The following is a 10,093-nucleotide window of genomic DNA, read 5'->3' as shown; positions in this document are numbered from 1 at the left end:
GTATATCACGGATGGTTTTTGGTTGTTTCATTTGAAGCACCTCATTCACCTTATCGGGATTTGCATCTATCCCCCGTTCACTAACCATGAAACCTAAAAACTTCCCTAATCTCACCCCAAAAACACACTTCTCTGGATTCAACTTCATTTGATATTTTCTCAAGGTTTCGAATGTCTCCCTCAGATCGGCTATATGGTCTTCTTTGTTCTTACTCTTTACTATCATATCATCCACATACACCTCAACATTCCGCCCTTTCTGTTTCTCAAAAATTTTATCCACCAACTTCTGATAGGTTGCCCCTGCATTTTTCAACCCAAAGGGCATTGCCTTATAACAATACACACCTACATCTGTTATAAAGGCCGTTTTATTTCTGTCGGCCTTATGCATGCTGACCTGATGATATCCTGAGAATGCATCCAGAAAACTAAGCATGGCATGACCAGAGGTCGAATCTACCAGCCTATCTATCCGAGGTAATGGGTAGCAATCCTTAGGGCAAGCTTTATTCAAATCTGTAAAATCCACACACATTCGCCATTTCCCTGTCGGCTTCCTCACCGTTACTACATTTGCCAACCATTCGGGATATGTACAGGGTTCTATAAACCCTGCTTCCAAGAGCTTATTCACCTCGGCCTGGATCGCTTCTATCTTCTCAGTCGAGAAATTACGCTTCTTTTGCCTTACCGGCCTAAACTTTCTATCAACATTCAGCTTATGTTCCATTACCTCAGGATGTATGCCTGGCATCTCACTGGCCGAGAACGCAAAGACGTCGGCGTTCTCGCGCAATAAACTTATCAGGTTATACCTGGTCTCCACATCCATATCTGCTCCAACTTTCACTGTTCTACTGGGGTTACCTAGCTGCAATTCAACTTGGACGGTTTCTCCGCCCGGTAACGGCCTTGGTGTTTCTTCAGGTCTTGCATCAAAGTTTTTCATTGTCAAATCTTGCACTGTCGGCTCACCTTCCCTTGCTGGGTTGCATGGAACTGCGGCATTACCAACTGGGTTCTTCAAAGCGGTTACATAACAGGCTTTCGACATAACCTGACCTCCATACACCTTTTCCACAGCTCCCAAGTTTGATACATAGGCTATTGCCAAATGGTACGTTGATACAACAGCCTGCATGTCATGAATTATCGGTCTGCCGATAATTGCGTTGTAAGCCGACTTGACACCTACCACCAAAAACTCTGCCATCACATCCCTCGCTTGTGGTCCATCACCCATCCTTACAGGCAACACAATGCTCCCTTCTGGCCTCACTGTCGACCCATTAAAACCGATCACAGGGTATGATACCGGTTTCAAGTATTGCCTTCCTATATTCATTTCGGTAAAAGCCTGCATAAACAACACGTTCGGTGAACTACCTCCATCCACCAGCACTCTTTTGATGTCAGCCCCATTGATCTTGGTTATCAGGACTAACGGATCATCATGTGGGAACACTACACCTCGTGCATCTTCTTCCGTAAATACAACTTGTGGTATTGATGCCGGCCGAGGACGATTATCTACATCTAAAGCACAAACTAGATGACGGTGCTCCGCTAAATGCTTCTTCGCTCCACTAATCGTCCCTCCATGAATCGGCCCCCCCGTTATCACATCCACTCTCCCTGTAGATAACGGCGGTACCCCTGCATCTCCTTGTCGGACTATCCTCCCCTGTGTCTTTTCGGGCCTCGCTTCTATCTGCTGCCTCCTGCCGGTATTCAACCGGTATTGTGTTAGGTGCCCTTTCCTGATCAACTCCTCAATGTTGTCCTTCAATTGGGTACATTCTTCCGTATAATGCCCCACATCCCTATGGACATACAGTACTTCTTCACGTCCCTCGACCTTGCTTTCATGGGAATCGGCCTTGACCAATCTTCTCTGTTCTGATTCACTGAGAAGATTGCAGCCCTTGGCGTATTCAGGGGGGTGTAAGTGCTGTATCTCATTGGCAGTCTTGTCGGTCTGATATCTTGCCGACTTCCTCCTCCCCTTCCTGGGGCAGGAGCTCTCGGCCTGCTCCCTCCAAACGAGGTCCCCTCATTTTGACTCTGCCCCTTTCCAGCCACCATATGCCTACTACTCGTCTTCAACAGCTCTTCGCTCTTTATCTAATCATGAGCTTTGCTGAACGCTGCCGCCAATGTCGGCAGACTCTTCCTTGTAAGATACCTTTTGAAATCCGAATCAACTAACCCATTCATCAAAGCCATCACGGCTATCTCCTGTTGTAACTTCGGAATAGTGTTTGCTTCATTGTTAAATCTCCTGATGTAATCCCTCAAAGATTCATCTGGTTTCTACTCCACGGCCATCAATTCTCCAGAGGTTCTCTGCCTCACGCTATTACTGACATATTGCCCTACAAACATCTCAGTCAGTCTTTCAAAGCTATCTACTGATCCAACTTCAAGGTTGTTAAACCAATCGGCTGCAGCCCCAATCAAAGTTGTCGGAAAGACCTTACACCAAACTGCATATGAGTTTGTGTACAGCATCATGTGTCCCTCATAAGACGTTATGAATCTTGCCGGATCCCCTCTTCCATCATATCTACAAGTCGGCATTTTCACCTTCTCCATTGGTTGATCTAAGATGTGCTGGGCAAATGGGGATGCCCTTAACTGCACTACCGTGCGTACTGCTTGACCTACTACTTGCGAGCTTCTTTGCTGCTGAGTTCTGGTACTCACAACACGACTCGAGGATTGCTCATCCTGCCGTGATGTTGTATGCGTCCTTACTGACGACTCATATCGGGGTCTCCTTGACGAGTTCTCCAGCTGATTGTGTTGTTCCTCCTGGTGACGGTGCGATGTTCCTCTGTCGGCCTGGGCAGCTTCTCTTTCAGCCCGTGTCGCCTCAGCCTCCTTTCTCTTCTTACTCATTGCACTCATCACCCTTGCGGCTGTTTCCAATTCATCTGGAGTAAATGCCGCCATAGGATCCTCTGCCTCCCTTCCTCCTGTAGGGGGGGTTATCGGCATATGGAACTGATTACCCTCTAGGGTATGGGTTTCATCTACTATCTCCACCTGGGCTTGTCCTACTGGTATTCCATTGTTAAAATTGTTTCCGGCCATGATTATTGTTGTTGTATATATATTTTGTGTGAGGTTCTTAGGCGATAGAAGTGATCAACTGTCCCCTCCTTCTAGCGCCAAATTGTTTCTGTCTGATCCCGACTCCTCCAGGAACTTGGACCTGAGATTCTGATACCCCTATCGGCAAGCTGAGAACCTACACAATGAGAAGAAGTTAGCTAACCCCGGGGTGATCCGGGGATAACCACTCTGATGATAAAGTCATAAAGTGTTTGAGAAGAGAAGATAAGTAAGAGAGAGAAGGTAGAGAGAGATTAGAGAGAGAGTAATTAATGTCCTCATTAATGAGGTCTTACCTACTTATTTATAGTAATCTACCTTGACAGGTGGCTTTCACCCATGCACAACCTTTTGTGCCAAGTGTCGAGTTTCTGTTGCCACGTGTTAGATTCCGGCAGGCCGACATGTCCTCTTTCTGCAACATATCAGCATCTTCTTGTGATCTGGTCATGCCCAGATATCATCCCATACACACGGTAATCATCAAGCATCGTCCTTCACCTTCAATATCAACCGTTCGATCTCATTAATTATCATGTGCGAAGCTCGTGATATGGTTCAATATGAACCCAGAAATGCGCGCCCGCGAAGACGTCGCGCAGAGCTCGCACCAATGCTACTGTTTTGATTCTGTTTCTAGATTCCAATTGCGTGCGCCTTCTGACAGGGTTGCGCTGTCGCGGTGGTCTGGGTAGCTTGGGGAATGCAATTGTTGCGGATTTGAGTTTGATTGACGCGGTTTTTCTTATTCGGTGCTGCTGGAGTGATTGTTGCGGTGGTGATGCTGGGATAAGCGCTACTGGTGTGAGTTGCGGCTAGGCAGCCTTGCTGCTGGTGTTGCGTGGTGTCGGTGTGATTATGTTGAGTTGTTGTTGCTGATAATTGTGAGAAAAGGAGAGGGAAAGCAGGGGAGTGATGTTGTGGTTTGCGTGAGCAGGGAGTTGTGTGGTGGTGATTGGAGGTGGTCTGGGTGTGGTGGCTGTAGTGGTTGTGTTCGTTGCTGTTGGCGTTGTTGGTGTTGTGTTTGTTGCTGTTGCAGTTGGTAGTGTTGAGGAAAGCAGAGAGCAGGGGTGGTTGGTTTGTGGTGTAGGTTAGGTGGTTGTGTGGTGTATGATAATGTGGCAGAAAAAAGGGGCAGCAGCTTTGCATTTTGGCAAGGGAGTGAGGGAGTTTGACTTTGCTCGTTAGAACATTTGACCTTGGACTTTCGAACAAGACTTTGATTATAACCAAGTCTCGACCCGAACGTTCCTACAAACAAAACCAAACACGAAGGTAATCGGAAATAAAATAAAATAAAACAAAACAAAATAAATAAAGAAAAATAAAATGCTAAAACTAAAGAAATAATAAAATTAAATGAAATAAAATAAAATAAAATAAAACAAACTAGAAACTAAAAGAAAATAAATAAAACGAGAGAAGCGGGAAATTATTAACTAAAACTACAAAAATAAGCTAAAACCTAATAAAAATGCAAAAATACTCAAAATAAAGATAACGACGCGAATAAGCAAATAAAAGAAATAAAGAACAAAATGGCCTAATTTATTGGAAAATAAAGCGGAAAACGACTCAATAAACACCATAAAAGTGACATAAAAGTCACTTATCAGATCATAACTTGAAAATACACGGAAACAAACAAAAAAATACACCATAAAAGAAAATTAACCAAGGAAAGCACAAACTAAAGAAATAAAGGACAAAACTAAGGAAAACTAAAGAAAAGAGCTATAAAATGGTATGAATTTCATCCTAAAAGAAGCTAAATGAGTGCCATAAATGACACTCATCAAATTCCCCCAAGCTAAACTTTTGCTCGTCCTCGAGCAAAACAAACCAAGAAAGAAAAGGATGAAAAACTTATTCTAAACGAAAAAGAAAGACTCAAGATGGGAATGTACACTAAGACTCACTGTCGTAGGAATCACAGTTGTTTTTAGCTACAACAAGCCCTTAAACCCCAAAGTCGCCTATGAGGACAAGAGAGGTCTCGTAAGGGTGTCCTAAGAGTTTGACTTACAACTCTCATACAGAAAACACGAGGCAAAACAAAAAGGCAAAATCAAAACAAAAGAGAAGAGAAAAATATAAAATTCTACGAGTTGGACTTTTTCCTCATGACTACGATTTAAATGAATGACAAACTTTCTCAAATAAATAGAGGTGAGCACATTTCAAGATATCCAAGGTTGATAAAATATAAAACATGCTAATCATAGAGAAGTAAGTATCACACTCCACTTTCATCCCGTTCGTTCTTACCGCGTTCTCCCTACTAGCTTCAAATCGACCTCTAGTGAGCGTCCTAATGATTCCTCGAAGGAACCAGAAAAAGGAAAATTATAGGCTACTCGACATCTTGACTTTTGCATCCCCTTTCCCTATCCTAAAACTCACATTCGTCTCCTCCGATGAGTGACTCAACTACTTAGGTCAAAAGGTCGTTCCCTAAGGTTGTAATGTAAGGGCGAGAAAGGGTGTAGGTAGGCTAAAATTTAAAATTGGTGGTTTTTTCCTAATCAATGAAGCAAAAGAATGGCCAATTCTCAGGATCACAATCAAGTGGTCGATCACTAAACCAAACAAAAATACATAGACCTTATACCCCCAAGCTTATTCAAAGCTATAAATCACAAACATATACACAAAAGCGTAAATCCTTCTCCCCCAAGCTAAAATGAAGCATTGTCCTCAATGCTTAGAAGGAGAAAAGTATACATCAAAATATTTTAGGATTTTCATTTTTCATTTTTCACTTTTTTTATTTTTTAAAGTTTTCATTTCACCTTATCCTTGCCTCTTATAACTTTGGACGGCTTTTGAACTTTGCATTTCCATTGTCCTTGCCTTTTTCTTAGAATTTGGACGGCTTTTTCTTTTATTCACTTGCTATAATTCACAAAATATACACAAAACACGAACTTACTTCACAAAAACCAATAACCAAACTTATACACCACAACTCTAACATATGATCAATTGCTTCACAAAAACAAAAAATGGAACGAAAAGAAACAAAAGGCTCAAGAAGCTAAGAATGTGGCTTGAAAAGAAAGGAAAAGGCTCAAATGGTTACCAAGAAGGCAAATGTAAACCCAAAAACAACAAAAATGAAGAATACTATCCTAGAAATAGAAAAATACCACCCCGAAAATATGCCTTTGTCCTCCTTAAATGGTTCGGTCTCGGATTCAAGAACTATGAGTCAGGTTTCAAGATTAGGTTTGCAAAAGTCAAGGATCCATGCCGCTCATGCAAATATAGATAGAATGCTTAAAAACAAAGAATCTCACACGGATGTAGCAAAAACTCACTATTAGCATCAAATCAACCATATAGAGCAACTACCAACATGCCACAATCAAGTACAATCCGGTTTCATGATCATGTTAGCTAGTTCTAACCAACTACCTTAGCATAAATTATTTCTTAAATCAACCGAACATAATCTCAAAATGAGCAAAACTCTATTATTTAGGAAGTAAATCATTCAAAGGCAAAAGTTGAGTGATATGAAGTCCAAATCATAAAAGAGAATTGAAGAAAAAGAAAAAGCCTCAAAACTATAAACAAAACAAAATAAAGATAAAAGAAAGAAAAATAAAGGAAAAAGGTGAAAAACAAAGAAATAGGAGAAGCGAGAAATGAAGGAAAGAACAAGAATGCACATGTAACACATAAGTCCCAATCAAAATACAAGTGATCTTAATGGCAACAACACCAAAAGATCCCAAACATGCTAGGTGTTAAACACATACATCCTCAAACCATTCAACTTCCCTAGACTAATCCTATTCTAAGCAATCAAGAAAATAAAAGAAAGAAATTAAAAAGAAAAGGTCTCACCGGATAATCCATGCTTAGCGAAGAATAAAGAGTGAATATAAGAATCACCAAATAAATCTCTAATATAGATGCAGGACAATCATAGCCGGATGAGAGAAAAAAGAAATAAAGAAAACTATATACAAAGAAAATTGTTAGTAACTTCCAGACAAAACTAGAAGACAAAAAGAGCAAATCAGCAGCATTACAGCATAACAGTAGAAAATTAGTAAGACGGATAGAAAAGCATAACAGTAGCAGGCAGATAAAATCATCATCAGAACATCATCAGAACAACTATCATCAGGAAATCATCACATAAACTGTAACACCTCGTCCTTTTGGAACTGGAAGCGTTAGCGGAATTACGCTTGAACGGGAGGCTACTTAACTTCGATTAGAAAAGTCAAGCTTAACCTAGGTCTAAAAGTCAAATTTAAATCATTCACAACATCCAAATTAAGTTGTTTAAGCTAAGCACAAACTATGTGAAAACAAGAAAATAACAAATTAACTTAAACTTAGGCAAATCAATTACATTCAAAAGCCAAGGGCAGAACAACCCTTATTAGCCAAACTAAACCAATGCAAATTCAAGGTATTAAAAAAGCAACAAACAATAAAGGCTTACAAGCCTAAAAGTTAGGTTCTAAACTCTCAATCCCCAACCCATCGTCACAGAGATCAAATAAACAAATGATACCTGCAAATTATAACAACGTTCCACGATCAGTTGGGAGCAACTAGCAGTTCTTCCTCAAATAAGAAATAGAAGATTTTATACTTAAATTAACAGAAAGAAACCACAACCACAAACAACTTGAAAACTCGAATGAAATCATTTAAAACCATCAAACCATAAACACAATAAAATATTTCAAATAAATTTAAAACAGGAATATCGACATTAAATCACTCAATTTCAATCATAATATATAAACTTCAAATAAGTAATAATTTAATAGTATAAAAATTTCAAACACAAAACCTTCAAAATAGTAGAACTGGCATGGAGGGAATGCTAGTGGCCTCACAATCCACTTCCTAAGATTTGTCAGGACGAACCCCCGGTCATCTCATAGATAAGATTGGCCAACTCCCGGTTATGGGTAGATGCCTATAAGGTCTTACACACCCCCAGACGATAACAATTAACCCAGGTTGAGCTACCTAAGACTTGCAATCCAGGTAGTTAGCATGTTCATTAACCATCGAGAAGCATCTCGGCCTCACACCCGACTATGGCCCCACACGCAATTCAAAAATCACTTAAAATACTTAGTATAATATATTTCACTCAGAAATCTACACATAAGCCAAAAATGGCCTTACACTCAATTCAAACTGCATAAGATAATCATATTTCTTAAATTCAATGGAAACTCCCTTTCAAAACACACTTAAACTTAATAAAACACAAAAGGTATCGTCTGAGTTTGGGAATATAATTAATTATCGAAATTCAACAATTAAGTGCATTCACAACTCTTGGCAAAGTGCTGCTAAAGACAGTGTTATCCTTCTCTAAAGCATTACGACGTCAACAATACAATTACAACCCACACATATTCAAACACCTAAAAATTCAATCATCTCCTATTTAAAATATAATTTCAAATAAATATATAATACTTACAAAAAAAATTACATAAAATTATTTAATTAAACAAAAAATCTAAACTATCATTTCATAAAACAACCATAACAGGACAACAACATACAAGTCTAATAATCATCATAAAAACCCAACCAAACATGCTTCAAATACGAAATAAAAATTAGAGCATATACATACACTCATTAGGCATCATATAACACAATTTTGGACTTAAAATTTAAGAGAGAACATGCCAAAATAAAATCATATTTACAGCAGCCTCTACACTAATATACAGCAGTACCAATCATACCAAATTTGGCAAAACATAGCTTGAAAACTCTCTAATCACACTCCTTTCACAGTAGATCATAACAGGTGCTGTACTTTTTTTTTTTTTTTTTGAGGGAAAGCTAGTAGTACCATTAATTAAGATTTGGACAAATTGTCCATCAATACATAAGGAGCAATCTCAGGGGGACAAAAGTTCTCCCAAACTTGCTCAAAGCTAAAAGGTACTATCCTAGCAAGAGAATGGGCGACAGAATTCCCATCTCGACGAACATGAGACCAAGACACATACTCCAGGAACTTGCTAGCATATATTACATCATCTAAAACAGAATCAAGATCAGAGAAAAAAGTCACTGCCTTTGACAGACGGTTGATGACGACTTGGCTATCTGACTCCATGATCACACGCACTACACCATATCTGCAAGCTAACTTCAATCCAAAAAGGATTGCCTTGCATTCGGCAATCTCAGGTGGCCAGCCCCCTCTAGTTCTTCTAGTGCCTGCGAATAGCACTTCCCCTCTTTCGTTTCTAGCCACAACTCCCAGACTAATCCACCCCTCATCTCGAAGACTAGCATCACAATTGATCTTCACAAAATCAGTCGGGGGAGGGCTCCAAACTTTAGCACTTCTGCTCTTTTTCACACCCACCCCACCATATATTTTCGTACAATATTTGGTGCAATCATCAATTAGGCGCAGCACCCTGTCTTTAATAACCAGATGAGGCACATCTTTGGCATTGAACACTTTATCATTCCGTCTACTCCATAAGAACCATAACAAAGCTACACCTTTCAAACATTTCTTGGAGTCTAATTTATGCCACCGCACCAACATTTCCTTGAACTCTTCCTTTGGATCAGTGGGAACCAAGGCCTCACACTCCATTTCCCTCCAAATGTCACTGACTGCTGCACACGAGAAGAAAGCGTGAAACATGGTTTCACACTCCGAACAGCACCAGGGGCAAGTGTTTATTTTAGCCATATGTCTGTAGTTCAAGAGCTCTCGAGTGGGAAGGGAATTAGTGCAAGCACGCCACAAATATTGCTTGACCTTAGGGATAGTGTCAAGGCTCCAAATCAGCACCCAAGTGTCATGAAAATTTTCAAGATTGCAAGACTTACCTAAGAGGTAGGATGTTTTGACAAAGTAAACTCCATCATGAGAAAAAGCCCACATTAGAATATCCTTAGACTCACGAATGCTGATGGGAATTTGCATAATGTAGGCAATGTCGCGCTC

The sequence above is a fragment of the Chenopodium album genome, chromosome 19 (genome assembly GCF_948465745.1).
Source record: "Chenopodium album chromosome 19, dcCheAlbu1.1, whole genome shotgun sequence".
Classification (NCBI taxonomy): Eukaryota; Viridiplantae; Streptophyta; class Magnoliopsida; order Caryophyllales; family Amaranthaceae; genus Chenopodium; species Chenopodium album.
Note: the sequence above shows the minus strand (reverse complement) of the source record.